At 41.0% G+C, this 15,811-nt stretch overlaps 1 protein-coding gene and 1 long non-coding RNA gene across 3 annotated transcripts in view; both read right to left on the bottom strand.

Annotated features, from left to right (window-relative positions):
* GMDS (GDP-mannose 4,6-dehydratase) overlaps positions 1 to 15,811 on the bottom strand; it is a 636,169-nt gene that overhangs the window by 606,645 nt on the left and 13,713 nt on the right. The window lies entirely within an intron of this gene.
* LOC116531382 overlaps positions 6,695 to 15,811 on the bottom strand; it is a 17,659-nt gene continuing 8,542 nt past the window's right edge. The window contains exons 2-3 of the long non-coding RNA XR_004260398.1: positions 10,945 to 10,952; positions 6,695 to 6,927 (exon numbers count right to left, since the gene is read on the bottom strand). This is a non-coding gene — a long non-coding RNA (uncharacterized LOC116531382). The remainder of the gene's footprint in view (positions 6,928 to 10,944; positions 10,953 to 15,811) is intronic.

Here is a 15,811-nt window from a genome sequence, read left to right as displayed (position 1 = left end):
GCTTTAAGTTGGCTGTTTCCCACCCACCTCTCCTGGGCAGGTGCCTCTGCGGCAGTCCCCCAATCTCAAACCCTTTTCTCAGCCAACTCCCATGGCTCCTCACAGAAAGGGAGCTCAGTGGTTCCTGCTCCAGGACACTTCCCTGGGACTCAGAAAGGCTTGCACCATTCTGAGACCCACACACTGGACCTCCCTGCCAGCCTCCTGGAGTCGCCTTGGCTTCCGCTGCCCACCTGGCCTGAGTGCCTGGCACACAGAATCCAGCTGGCTCTGTGCCCAGCTTGGAGGGCAGCTCTGAACTGTAAGCAGCAGGTAAGCAGCTCAGCAGTGGTCACCAGAGGGAAAGAGATCATCAGACACCAGTTTCTGTGAAGCCCACGCTGGGACACCTGGCTGTACCCCTCCCGCCTGACCCTCTCCTGCTTCCTGGCCTGCCCTGCTTGATTTCCCCTCATCTCACTCTCCACAGGAAGAGCTTCCAGCTCTCTTACCGGTATATGTGTTTGCCCGTAATAGGGACCTGCCATATATATTTTAACATACTATAATACTTTTACAATACAACATAATATTTATGTAGTAAAATATATGATACATACCATAATATTTTCAATATTAGTGAAGGGTTATATTTGTAGTTTATTGTTTAAGGGAGAAACACATATAATTTCATTAACTTGCTTTTGAACTAAGCCTTTTACTGGGGTAAGGTCGGAGAAACATCTCCCAACCCTGTTTTAAATAGTAAACATCAACATGTGCTTACAACAATGTGCAAATAGCTTATAAAGTGATGGTACCTTCCGAGGATTAAACTTGCAAAGATCCTAACACACACAGGGCCTGGGATATATAAACACTCAATATGTTTCAGCTGCTGTTATCAGTGCCATTGTATCTTAATAACTGAACTATCAGGGCACTTTAATACAGGTTAAGTGAGTACCTCCCACTCCTCTCCAAGTCTCCACTACCCAGCAAGGCCCTGGATAAACTGAGTTAACTGGAGCCAAAGCCTACCAAGAAACAGCCCTACACATCCTTCTTTTAAAGGAGTAAAAAAAAATTAGTTTTGCTTCCCAAAATAAAAAGTCAAGCAGTATTTTGCCCAAGTTAATTTGGACTCTGGAATTATTCTGCCAGTGTCTGAAGAACAAAATGACTGAGAACAATTGCTCTCAGGCCCCAAAGGAGCTGAGAAGTGGTTTATCAAGTGAGTATTCACCGTCACCTGTGGAGGTACCCCTAAGCCCCAACTGTTTCCAAACCTCCTCACCACCTTTCCTCACTGCTTCCCCAGCACTACCCCATACCTATTGGGCCATTTTCTCACATACTCCCCTTTTTGTAACATGTGCAGAGTTGGTGCAAACACCTCAGAGAAAGAGGAAAAGAAAAAGAACAAAGTCGAGGATTATGATGAACTCATCTGAATACCAAGACAACACCCAGACTCACCTCTGGAAATGCACAGGTGAAAGAAAAGCAAGGTAGTAAATGGCAAAAAGGAACCCCATCTTTCTCTGCCTCAAGTCCACAGAAATTGCCTCTCAGTTTTAATGAGAAAAAACAAGGGATAAAAATATCTTTGACCAGAGGAAGTGAAAAATTAGGTTAAAACAGTTAGATCAGATCATCATAAATTACAAAATTCTTCAACTTTTATTGTTTCTTGGACTAAGAGTCTGTCTTTGCCAGAAAGCAGTGATTCACTTTTGCAAATATACTATCATATCACACTTTTACATCTTGCAATGGAAAATAAGCAGTTTTTAAAAATTCACTTCAAAGTACAAAACATTAATATCTTAATTTTTATCTTTCCCAAATAATCATTAAATATATTTAATATGCACATTTGTAATTTTGAATCTTCTATATATCTTAATGTGTATTCTAAAGTGCTTCGGATTATAATTACCATATCATTTATTGAGAGCTATGTTATGTGCCAACAACCCTGCAATTAAGTGTTAATTATCCTTACTCTGTAAGTTATGAAACTGAGGTTTGTAAAGGCTAAAGTTTATTCAGGGTCACAAGGTGCCAAGATCTAACCTAACACCTGTGCTCTTTTTCACAGGTTCTAAGGATTAGGAATTTATTTAAAAATCTTTTAATAAATAAATAGGCTGAGCACAGTGATTCGGGCCTGAGTTCTAGCTAGTTGGGAGGTTGAGGAGGGAGGATTTCTTGTGCCCAGGAAGTCAAGGCTGCAGTGAGCTATGATCATACCACTATACTCCAGCCTGGGCGACACAGCAAGACCCTGTGTGAAAAACAAAACAAAAAAAGTGAACAAGCAACAGGGGTTTCTCTGAGAAGAGGAAATGGGGAGGTGGGGGACCTGCATAGGAAGAAGACTCACCTGAATACCCATTTGCATTGATTAGGTGTATATATTATTTATCCAGAAAGTAAGTAAAAATTTGGAAATAAAGCAAAATTTAAATAAAAGCCGGATTATACAAGGGGTAGAAATTTGAGTCCCTAGAAAACTGCTTTAGCTGAAGAGCATGCTGACAATAGGCCATCAGCCAACGGAATATTCTGTTCAATGAGAGATCAACATAGAGCTTACTATATGGATGTTATTAGTAATCACTTTACACAAGATCCTCTAAACCAGTGCTTCTCGAACTGTCTGCAAGAAAGAACTTGTTATTATCAGCATCCTCATTTTAAATTTCTAATCCATCATGAACTGGTTCTTCTGTAAAAGACAACTGAAGGTGAATTACTAAAAAAATGATTAGATGTGAATGCCTCAGAACATCAACTTGCTATAAAAGCTTCCAAACATACTCTCATTTTCTGTACTTACCTGTCACAGACCAGTAACAAACAAAGTACAGACCACACCAGTTAAAAGAACACACCTACTGGGCACCAAGTGAAACCAGAAACTTAAAAAAAAAAATTCCCTCTGATTTCAGCATCATGAATATTGCTCCTGAGCAGCTGAGTTACTGTTATTTTCTTCAAATGTCATAAATTATACAACTACAGGTTAAGCTTCCTTAATTTGAAAATCCAAAATGTCCCAAACTCCAAAACTTTTTGAGTACCAACATGGCACTAGAAGTGGAAAATTCCACCCCTCTGGTCCCAAGCATTTCAGATAATGGATACTCAGCCTATAATAGTGACAATGATGACAATGTCAACACTGCAGAAAAAGTGCCTATAGACAGCATGCTGATAATGTGTGAAGGGCTTATTGAAGGGCTAGGGCAGTATGCATTCATAATGAAACATGAAATCATGTCAGTTTATAAAATCAAAGACTTGTAAGACAAAAATCATGGCTGATGAGGGAGATGACTCTGGGGGAAACACCTTTAAAAGCCATCCAGCAGAATGCCTCCTTATTCCTAGAGAACACAATTTCCCAGTCCTTCAATGCTTTTGATGTTTCTTTCACCCCAAAAACCAAGATATAGTTACAGCAATCTATTAATCAAACCGAGGCATCACAGATGGAGACTGAAAGCCTGCTGTTGTTTGTTGTTGCTGTGGTTTAACAGCTGGTATAGGTGTCTGCTGATGCTCCTGTGCTGCTTAGTTACCCTGACACATTATTTTCTCACTGTGATAATGACATGTCTTTTTTTTTTTTTTGAGACAGAGTCTCGCTCCATCGCCAGGCTGTAGTACTGTGCACGATCTTGGCTCACTGCAACCTCTGCCTCCCAGATTCAAGCAATTCTCCTGCCTCAGACTTCTGAATAGCTGGGATTACAGGCAGACACCACCACGCCTGGCTAATTTTTTGTATTTTTAGTAGAAACGGGGTTTCACCATGTTGGCCAGACTGGTCTCGATCTCCTGACCTCGTGATCCGCCCACCTCGGCCTCCCAAAGTGCTAGGATTACAGGCATGAGCCACTGCATCTGACCCATATTTTTTACTGTCAAGTGCTTTTGTGTAAATAGGTGTAAGAAAGTAATTGCTTATCTGTAGCATATAAATTCAGCCTCAGGAAGGATGGGGATGCCAGACAACTACAGATTGCCCCCATGGGTGGCTCAGATAGAGTCACCTTTGCTTTCTGACAGTTCAGTGTACACAAACTTTGCTACATGCACAAAATTACTTAAAATACTATATAAAATTACCTTCAGGCTATGTGTTTATGAAACATAGATTTCATGTTTAGACTTGGGTTCTACCCTCAAGATTTGCATAAACATTTCTCTACATATATGAAAATATTTCAAAATCTGAAGAAAAAAAAAAAATCTGAAACACTTCTGCTCCCAAGCACTTCAGATAGGGGATATTTAACCTGTACTTGTATGTCCCTGTTTGATAATGGTAATAATGCTGTGGCCTTATAAGAAAGGATGTACAAGCCCAGGCACAGTGGCTCACACCTGGAATCCGAGCATTTGGGGAGGCCAAGGGGAGAGGATCACTTGAGATTAGGAGTTCACAACCAGCTTGGGCAATATAATGAGACCCCATCTATACAGAAATTTTTTTAATGAGCCAGGGGTGGTAGTGTACACCTGTAGTCCCAGCTACTCAAGAGACTGAGATGGGAGGATTGCTTGAACCTAAGAGTACAAGGTTACAATGAGCCACTGTACTCCAGCCTAGGCAACAGAGCAAGAAGCAAGACCTAATCTCAAAAAAAAAAAAAAATTGTGTCCCAAAGATTACCTCTCAGCTTTATTCCTGGCTTTACCTAGAAGTCCAGTTCTCATTTGTAATATCACAATTTATCCCTCTGTTTTGATTTCAATTGCATTTTATGATTTTAATCAGGCTCCCTTAAACACACTATTACATTATTTAAAGTAGTATCATCTAAAATGTCATTTTAACAAAGGGGTCTTAGTGAATTTTGCAACATGAGTAAAAAAATGAGAATGTCATATTCACATGATAGCAGTTCCAAACAAAAACAAAACAAACAACAACAAAAAAAGACAACTACTTCCAGAATATGCCATGGAGTATAAAAGAGTAAAAAGAAGCCAATCTGTGGCCACTGCCCACAGGAGGCAACAGGAAACTTGTTGCTGCCCCTTTAAGAAGCAGCCAGGTCGGTAGGAAGAAAAAGAGAAAATGAAAGTCAAAGAGCCGTAAAAGAAACAGGTTTTCTTAAACAGGAGATACAAAAATTGAACAGTAATTCTACCTAAATTATTCTCCAAGATAATGAAAAGCAACAGGCAATGTTTCAGGCCAAGCTCCCCTGCATGGAGATGATTAGTTGGAAGCATCCAGTATGCTGAAGTCGATAAGTGACAGCTTTTGCATACTCTCATCAAATTATGATACAGATTCTATGGAAATCATCAGACCAGCATTCATTGTAAGAAATATGATCTGGGATTGAGTTTGGAAGCTTCTCATGGGTTTACTCTGATACTGTCTTTAATCTGACTGCAGAGGGGCTTTCCCTAGGGGTCTATAAAGCTCTCCAGGGGATTAGAGTCCACACCCTGGTGCAGTGAATGGGATTCCTCCAATTCAAAATGGCTCCAAACCAAGTAAGACAAGGGCTGAAGTTACAGGGTTTAGCTATGAAAGGTCATTTAGATGATCTTATATAACAACAGTTTAGTCTATGATGGGAAGAGTAACAAAATACAGTGAGTTGAATAGTCCCTAAGAGATAAGAAAATGGACATAGTGACCGAAGCCACTGGGCTGTGAAACAAAGGCTAGGGGAATAACGAGAAGGATACTGACAGCCCCTTGTGGAACCCTAGAAATTGTCCACCTTTATTGACACAGGTGCTGGGTTATTGCACTACATCTTAATGCAGCTTGGGTGTAGGAATCCCTAATGCAGAACACTGACCACAGAGCCACAATGACTTCTGGACATTAGACCCAGACAACTTGGCATTTTCAGTTGGGTTATGATGTTGGAAACTCTTTTCAATTTGCAACCTAATTGCTTCCTGAATAAAAAACTCAATGATGCTTCTTATAGGAGAAATGCATTTATTCCAAAGAGTGCACTGAGTAGTTTTTAACTGTTTTACATATAATTTTAGAGTTATAGGAGAAGATCAGTGATCAGAAATATTGTGTGTACAAGTTTAATATTATATCTCAGCAGAGGAAAAGAAATCCTTTTAGCATTTGTTAATGAACACCAAGTACCTTCATAAAAACATGTTTATTTGAACATGCAAATAATAGTTGTATACTCTTATCAAAATTATAGCACATCTTCAGAAAAAGAATTCTATGTCAAAGCAGACTAATGTTCAGGACAACCAAAAGTAAAATCTTAATGAGTGTTTATTAATATTATGTGCCAGATACTGTGTTCTGTAACCTTCAACTATGTCTAGTACCATTATCCTCACTTTACAAAAGAGAAAACTGAGGCACAGAGCAGTTGAATAATTACTTGAAAGCCACAGAACTGAGAATTGGCAGAGAGGAGATTTGAATGCACGTGTGTCCACACAATTTCAGGCACTGCCTGAGGTTAACAGTAAGCCTCGGCTGGGCATGGTGGCTCACGCCTGTAATCTCACCACTTTGGGAAGCTGAGATGGGTGTATCGCTTGGGCCTACGAGTTCAAGATCAGCCTGGGCAACATGATGAAACCTCATTTCTACTAAAAAAATACCAAAAAAAATAGCAAAAAAAAATACCAAAAGTACACACCTGTGGTCCCAGCTACTCAGGAGGTTGAAGCAGAAGGATTGCCTGAGCTGGGGAGGTCAAGGCTGCAGTGAGCCAAGATTGCACCACTGCACTCCATCCTGAGTAACCAAGCAAGACCCTGTCTCAATAAATAAACAAACAAATAAATACGCCTTATATCCCATTGATCTTACTAAAAACAGAGGTGCTGAGCAAACTGCCCCCTAACTTGTACTTTCTCCTGCTCCTATGCCATAGCTCTCTTCCACAAGTTCATTCTGGTAGGTCCTAGGCTGTTCTATGCACACTTGCTAACCTTAGATTTTCCGGCTTGTATCCAGATCAGTGTGTTTGCTATGGACCAACTAACACTGATGATCAATGTTACAGCACAAAGGAAATAAAAAAGCACTTGTGATTATCCAGTAAGCTAAAGCTCAGAAGGAAATGATTGCAAAATCCTAGCATAGAGTAGAATAAGGAAATGTTTCAAAAGGTTTGTCAGAAAAGTGCCAGCTTCCATCTGGACCATGACCTACAAATACCATTAATGCTCCTATCAGAACTATTTAAATAAGATTCACGGTTTGTTCTCTGAAATCTCCTGGGGCACAATGACTACCTAGAAGGTAATCAGACCTTGACCACAGGAGAGTCAAGGGCGTCATTCCAGCTCTCCCGCCATTCTCACTTCCTGGCAGGTGAACTCTGCTCCTATTCCAACCTCTGAAAGCCTAACCTAAGAAAAGAAAAAAGGAGAGAGGGAATAGAAAAGAAAAAACTGTGAAAAGAAAGAAATGAAGGAGAGGGAGAAAACAAAGAGGAGGGAGAAAGGAAACAGTTATGCTAGGAGTCATTTCTGATAGACCGACACTGAGCCAGGCCACCCCAGCTTTCACTCTCTTCTGGACACTCACCAACAATATATTTTTGTCAAAATTGTCCTTGGGTAAGGCATCCTGATTCCTGGGTAGAAATAATATGAAACCCGTGAAGTCAGAGCCTCTTCTATAGTAGAGATGCAGAATGCAATTCACTAATTTTTAAAGAATTTCTCAGAGCTGTAGGAGACCTTGAGATCATGATTGCTGTTTGCATCTAAGAGTTAGATTCTGCCTATGATAACTGTCCATAAGGGTAAGAGTCCAACTAAATTTTGGCATTACTGTGTGCTACAATTAATTTTTTTAATCCAGTTAATAAAATGCTTTCACAGAGTATATCATTAACAAAAGTTAACTGATAAATACCCCAGAGCAATAGTTCCAACAACAAAGATATCATAACCTCCCAATTAGAATAAGCAGAAATTGAATATATGGAAATGCAAACTTCAGTAAACATCACAGGAATTTAAGTGTTTGCACATAACATGTCAAAAACTAATGAACCCTGACTCTACTGGTATTTATTCTCCTAAATTATATCACTCAAAATAATATGAAGCCATTAAAAACTAACATGTGAACTAAACTATACATGCAAATGTCTACGACAATCATAACAGGAGGTGCTAAGCTGGTTAACCAACCAGATCTCTTGAGGCTGCGATTTTCCTTCCCCTGGAACCCCAGATGCATTCATCCCTGTAGTCCCTTGTACTCAATCAGTACTTGCTGACTCCTAAAGAATCATCCAGGAATGATTCCAGATCCAATTTAAGTTCCATATCCAATTCTAGGCCAGTAACATTTGCTGAAAAGCAGTGAAGTCAATCAGTAATAAGTCAGTCAAAAAAATGAAGAAAAGATAATGGTGGCAGTAACTACTTCTGAGTGGTATGATTATGAGTGTTAAATTCCTTCCCCCTGAAACTTTATATCTCCTATACTTCCATTTTTCAGTAGCGAACATTATTTTTACTATTTTGAATAAATGTTAAAAAAATGTTTATGAAATGTACATAGAATGTTTCAAGTCACTACCACAGTCCCCATAAATGACTGGTTCTCAACCCTAACCTCACTTTTCAAACACCTCAGAATGTTTTTAAAAACAGCCAGGTTCAAGTCCTACCCTAAACCCACTGAAATGCACAGGAGAAGAGCCAAGACTTTTTCAATCTGCCCAAGTAATACCATTGCACCACCACCATCAGAATTATGCTTTATGGATGCTTCAACTACAAACGACAACTTTCTTGTCTTGGGAGGTACTGAAATGAAAGGTCAGAACATCAACAAAAAAGCAAAGTAATCTTTTGGAACAAGCTCCAAATCTAGAGAAACAGCTGATTCTAGTAAGAATTTCAGTAATTCCTAGTGAGTGACTGCGGAAAAAGCAAGCACAGCAGGAGACACTTGAGATTGGACTGGACACAGGGAGTGAGGTGCCAATTATGGTTGGCACTATAGAATGGTGCAGACAGGCCAGGGCTTGTTTCCCTGGGATTCCAGAACAGAAGGTTATGCCACACAGGGGTCCCCTGGGTCACAATGACAGCTGAATCTCAGTGGCCACAAGAGCAAGAAGACAACAGGGCCAGCTCCCCAAGGTCTATGCAAGTGCAGCTGCCCAGCACTCCCCTGGCTGTCCAGACACAGGCTCTCCTACCGGCTTCCATCTTCAGTTCTGCAGCATTTCCAGGAACATGGGTAGTTAACACACAACCATGCTCAATGAGAACCAACCTGTGGCTGTGCAGCCCTTTCTCAGCACATGGCCCAGGCCTGTGGAGGGTCTACACAGTGAAGTACAAGGTAAAAGGAAGACAAGCAGCTTCTTACACTTCCCTCTCAGAGCTGAACCTGGACAAAATGTACCCCTCTTAGCACCTTTAAGAACTTTTTCTAGAGAAACAAAAATGGCAGACCTATCTGAGCATGCTTGGTTCCTCTTGGATATACAGAGCAAGGCTGTGCCAACTTCAGTGTCACTCGGGATTAAATGTTTATGACATCCCACCACTGATCTAACAGGATCCATTCACAGAGGAAAATGAAGCCTGAAAAGCCAAAACTAACACCACCTTTCTGTTCTTCTCGGCACTTCTGGACCCTCCACGTCCTCCTTTTCCTCCTCCACCTTTATAACCACTCACTTTTTCTTCAGTGTACACTCCAACACCTCTCCATCCCACCTTAAGTGATCTGCCTTCAGCTGAGCCCATTTTTTAAACAGGTAAAACTGCTTTTAAGAGAAACATTTTTCCCATGCAGAGTACAATTAAGAAAGCAGCCCTTCCCCATCCCCAGGACAGTCATGCTTCCTTCCAACTAAGCTTGGTGAGCTTTGGAACTGGTGGTATGAACAGATCCAAAGGGTGTGCTTTAACAAATCCTTCCAAAAAATCTTGGAAATCAGCTATTTGAACTTGGAGCCCACTTCTCTGTAAGAAGAGCATTCACTTGAACACAAATTTAGTTTCTGAGCCATAATGTGCAGGGTTAAGAGTAACGCTGAATAATGCATTTCCTGCATGGAATAACTTTCTCACTACAACTGTGTAGTGTTGTAAAGCTCCCTTTTTGCCCCTGGAATTAGCCCCAATATCCCCTGTTGACAGCTTCAACAAGTGGGGTCCAGGTATGACATCTGAGAAGCAGAGAAAATAAGGCTGCAGTCAACAATGGGGCAATGGAAGCGTGCAGGAAGCCAGGCTCTGGGCAGTAACCGCAGAGGCTGGCTCATGGGGGCAAACACTATGATCGATGTGATGAAGTAGGGAAAGGCAAGGGGAAGAAGACAGGAAAAGCAAGAGTCCCTGAAACAAACTTCTAGTGGTGGAGGCCTCCCATGGCTCCACCTTTCCCCAGGGCTTCACTGCAGATGGGGCAAGAGAGGGCATCAGCCAATCACTGTCCAGAGGTAGGAGACTACCTGTATCCACTCTGGTACACAAGAAAAACCAAAGTGATTCTCCAGGATAACAATGTTCCCATTTCCAGAACACCATTACGCAAGGCACTTTCTCACATCCTAGTACAGATAAACGTGGTTCAAAAAGACTAAGAAGTTTGCCCATGGGTTGGGCATGGTGGTTCATGCCTACAATCCCAGCACTTTGGGAGGGCAAGACTAGAGAATCACTTGAGACCAGTCTGGGCAACATAGAGAGACCCCATCTCTACAAAAAATAAATAAATAAATACAAAAATGAGTCAGGTGTGGTGGCACACACCTGTGATCTCAGCTACTCAGAAGGCTGGGATGGGAGGCTCACTTGAGCCCAGCAGGTCCAGGCTGCAGTAAGCAAAGATCATGCCTTTGCACTCCAGCCAAGGCAACAGAGCAAGATGAGAAAAAGTAAATTTGCCTGTGACACCCAGTGAGTATTGAGATCAGGAATCAAACTCATGTTCATCTGTCTCTCCTCTCCCTTTACAGATTCATCTTAATTCCAAGTCCCGAATTCAGGTACCAGAAATGGGCACTTTGCCCAAATCATCCCTGACAAAGATATTTGCCTATTAACACAATCTTAGTACAACTAAATAGAAAATAAAAATTGTTGACCTATAAGATAAAACAATCTTTCAAAGCATACTTGGTTGCTCTACCTGAAGAATACTAAATTGTAACCCAGTCATCCAGCATGAGCCTCTACTTGTAAACCTGGAAGGCTTATTCCTGCCTAAAGCCCCAGTGAAGCAGCTTCTGCCTCCACATTCCAAGCTGTTAGGGAAACAACAATGCTGCCTCTTCCACCACAGAATTTGTGAGACTCCTCTGAAGACCACTCTCCAGAGTCCAGAGTTGACTTCCTCCTCAGATCCTACCAGAGGATTAATTCCTGAAATCTTTCCAAATCCAAACATTAAACATTAACTACATTAGTCAATGTCCTACTAGAAGGTTCCATTATACATGCTATAAATTTCGACTTAGGGAAACTAAAACTCTAGACGCTTTTATTTTCTATGTATATTTACATCTATTTTCTGAAATGTATATTTAGAGAGAAGAAAAACCACAGTCCATCAAGGTTAAGTGGTCTCCATTCTTCAAAGACCTAAGCAGTAATCTCAGATTTCCTGGACCCATCCCTAAGCCCTCCACTAACAGCAATGGCCTCTATAGAGAACCTAAGATTTCCAGTTGGGCTCCCAATTATTTGCCTAGTCTAGATAAAATATTTCTTTCTAAAACACTTCCTTGCTTTTAGCAGCTAAAATCAAAATTCCCATAATAACGATCTGGCAATAGTATAAACTTTAATAGGTTATGTTTAAATAGGTTAAAAACTACATGTTCAAACATCAGTAAATATTAAAAGACAACTCAATGGAAAAAAAATACCATATAAGTTTAAATTCAAACTTATTAAATTAATCAAAATAGCAAAACAGATAAGGGATCAAATAAAAAACCACTGTTGTCCACAAAAAAGCTGAAAGAAAAAAAGAAGGACTTCAATACCTGGTCAACTCTTTCTATTTCTCCTCTTCAAGGTTTATATTTAAATGTAGAAAAGCAAAGCTTTACAAAAATCTACTATGTATTACTACTTCCCCTCAAAAACAACCCGCAAAATCTTCCCATCCACCTTGAGAAACTGACTTAATGAATTTTGCATTTTCTCCCCCGCCTCCCGCCCTGTCACCCCAGTTCCTCCCCCTATATACCCGGGTTGACCAACTCACAAAGCCAGCGGGATGCCTAAGTCAACATTAGGAGAGGGGAACAAGAAAGAGTGCCTGGCCGAAGCAAGGTCTGTCACCACCCAGAAGCTCCCCAAAACTAGATTTTCAGTTTCAGGTTCCCAAGTTAAACCTGAAACAGCACAATGATAATTTGAATATTCCTTCCAAGCACACTCAGAGACTAGGGAGAGCTGCAGAAACAGAGCTGAAAGGATTCCCTGGGGATCTTGACTCCTAGCTTCTGGAGCATATTCTTTGTGAGGTATGAAAAGCACCTAAGGGCTGGGCACGGTGGCTCCCACCTGTGATCCCAGTAGTTTGGGAGGCCAAGGTGTACAGATGGCTTGAGCTCACAAGTTTGAGACCAGCCTGGGCAACATGACGAAACCTCATTTCTACAAAAAGTAAAATACAAAAATTAGCCACATATGGTAGTGCCCACCCGAAGTCCCAGGTACTCAGGGGGCTGAAGTGGGAGGATGGCTTGAGCCCAGGAGGCGGAGGTTGCAGTGAGATGAAATGGTGCCACTGCTTTTCAGCCTGGGCAATAGAGCCAAACCTAGTCTCAAAAAAAAAAAAAAAAAAAATGCCTAAGGAATTTGCCTAGCATGCCAAAAGAAGTGGTTAAAAACAAAATCTAAAACAACCAACAAAAGAATGCTTGCCAAGTACCTTTTATGGTGCTCAATATCAAATGGGTGCCAGGAAGGATAAGTAGTATAAAGTACAGTAACTCCAAATTATTCCAGACAGCCGTGGTTTCCAACATTCAGTTCCACTCTAGATAATTTATATATGAGACAATGTGTGTCCTACCTTGGAGCCCAGAAAAAAAAAGATCACCCTAGGTTTAAGACATTATCCTTATCCCCAAGAAATTCATATTTCAGTCCCGAGCAAATGAAATCAGATAAATGAATTTATTTTCATTTCAGAATCAGAACAAACAAAATTGGACAAATGAAAACTTTTTAATAGTATTCAGTAGGTGGTTCCCAAATGTACTCTATGGACCAGTACCAATCCATGACACATTTTTAATCCATTCTTTAGCAAAATTAAAAAAAAAATGGAAATGAGAAAAAGTAGTTTGCATAGCTAAAAGTATATAATTTTGTGAATGTTCTTTATTCTGGGAGTATGTCCTTCTTACTTTAATGTAAAATGAGGTTTGTTTTTTTTTTAATTACCGTGATAGCAGACAGGAATTTGCCATTCCTAAGATTCTTACTTTCAAAATAACCTAACCATCATACATCAATCTCAAGCTTCTACTAGTCTATGTGAAATTTAAAACTCCATGACCTACTGACATTCAGGCTTTTTACTCACTCATTCTCCTAGACCCCAAAATGGGGTACAACAGGAAACACCTTATCCTCAATTCCTGATGCCACTTTTAAAACATTACACCACAACTATCTTTGTTTTTCAGCACTTATCACCCATGAGATTTACTTACACCACTCTAACCAAAATCACAACCTCACTGGTGTGATCTACCACTCACATCCACTTTCATGTTTCTTAGAGGACTTCAAAACTGGTTTGTCATCTCTCTGTCCACCATCATATATATCATCACTTTCTATCCTTGTTCAGATAGGAAGCCACAGAAACCAATCTGCAGCTAATTGAATCAGAAATCTATGAAAGCTACAGTGTTGAAAAAGATGACTGAGAGGCTTCATAACAAGGAACAGCACCCAAAATCACACTTCAGAACAGCTCCCTGGAGAATAGCACTGTAGTGACAGAGATGGCATCTGTGTAGCACCAGCACTGGTGCCGGACTGAATGCTCATGCCCATCTCAGGCCTCTGGATGCCTGAGACCTTCTCCATTCAGTCTCTTCCATAACCACACTACCCTCTTCCTCCATTGGCTTATCCCCTGACTGCATAGAAGCCCATTTCCCCTCCATCACAAATAACAAAAACCTTTCGTAGATCTAAGGAATAGGGAAAAACATACAAGACAGGATGTAAATTTGTGTTGCGAGGGGCTAAGAAAGGAAGGGATGAGCTTTCCTTTTGAAGTGATGAAAAAAACATTCTGGAACTATAGTGGTAAAGACGGTACAACACTGTAAATGCACTAAATGTCACTAATGATAAATTGTATGTTATGTGTTACCGCCAAAACAACAACAAAAACATCTCTGGCTTCCCTCCGATTTCACGATATTACTCAGTACTTTCGTTCTCTCTCTTCTCCCCTCCCTCCCTAGCTTACTTCTCTTCCAAGACTGAAATGCAAACATTTTCCTCCTTCTCACTCTTATTCCTTCTGTCTCCAGATTCTCCCATTTGGAGATACCATCTACACTCAGTAGCAATTCAACTATCCACCCTAAGGAAGAGACCTCTACAGCGTATCTTAGAAAACTTCAGTGAAGAACCAGATAGTAAATATTTCAGGCTTTCAAAGCCACATGGTCTCTGTTGCAGCCAGAAACAATAAGTAAACAGACAGGTGTGATTATGCTCTAATAAACCTTTATTTACAAAAACGGGGAGGGGGAGATTAAAACCAAACAAAAACAGAGCCGGCCTGGTGGCTCACACCTGTAATCCCAGCACTCTGGGAGGCCGAGGACGGCAGATCTCTTGAGGTCAGAGGTTCTAGACCAGCCAGGCCAACATGGCAAAACCCCAACTCTACTAAAAATACAAAAATTAGCCAGGCATGGTGGCAGGCGCCTGTAGTCCCAGCTACTCAGGAGGCTGAGGCATGAGAATCGCCTGAACCCAGGAGGCACAAGCTGCAGTGAGCAGAGATCATGCCACTGCACTCCAGCCTGGGCAACAGAGGGAGACTGTCTCAAAAACAAAATAAAACAAAATAAACAAACAAAAAACTTTAACAGGAGGCAAATGGACTTGGTCTAGGGGAAACAGTTTGTCAATCCTGCTCTAAAGTATGATACACTGCACATCTACATTCCCATTCCTTCTTATATGTAGTACGTTTCCTCTAGGATTTCTGAGGATGTATGAACTCCAGATATCATTCAAATTCAACAAATATATATTGAGAGCCCACCATATTCCAGATACTGCACTAGGGATACAGTAGTAAAATACAGTCTTGTCCTCGTGGATATATACAAACTGAACGTCACTAGTACCAATCATAAAAATAAACACAACAAACAAAACAAAAACCCTTCCTTCTCCTGATTTCCTCAATCCAACAATCCAATCCATAGCTAAGTCCTTTCATTCTCCCCTCACAGCTTTCTTATTCCTTCCTATCCATCATATACATGAGGCTTCACCAAGAACAAGCAATTCCTTCTGTACAAAAAGCAAACTCCCCCCAATAAAATATGCAGATTTCTAGATATTTCAATAACATCAAAATTCATGAAAATCAAAACAAGATCCTACTGGGAGGCTGAGGCGGGCGGATCACCTGAGGCCAGGAGTTCACGACCAGCCTGGCCAACATGGTAAAACCCTGTTTCTACTAAAAATGCAAAAAATTAGCTGGGCGTGGTAGCGGGCACCTGTAATCCCAGCTACTCGTGAGGCTGAGGTTGCTGTGAGCCGGGATCGCGCCACTGCACTCCAGCCTGGCACCTGGCAACAGAGTGAGACTGTCTCA

This window comes from Sapajus apella, unplaced genomic scaffold (assembly GCF_009761245.1).
Source record: "Sapajus apella isolate SASKATOON/1434 unplaced genomic scaffold, GSC_monkey_1.0 scaffold70, whole genome shotgun sequence".
Taxonomy (NCBI): Eukaryota; Metazoa; Chordata; class Mammalia; order Primates; family Cebidae; genus Sapajus; species Sapajus apella.
This window is presented reverse-complemented; position numbering and strand designations above follow the sequence as displayed.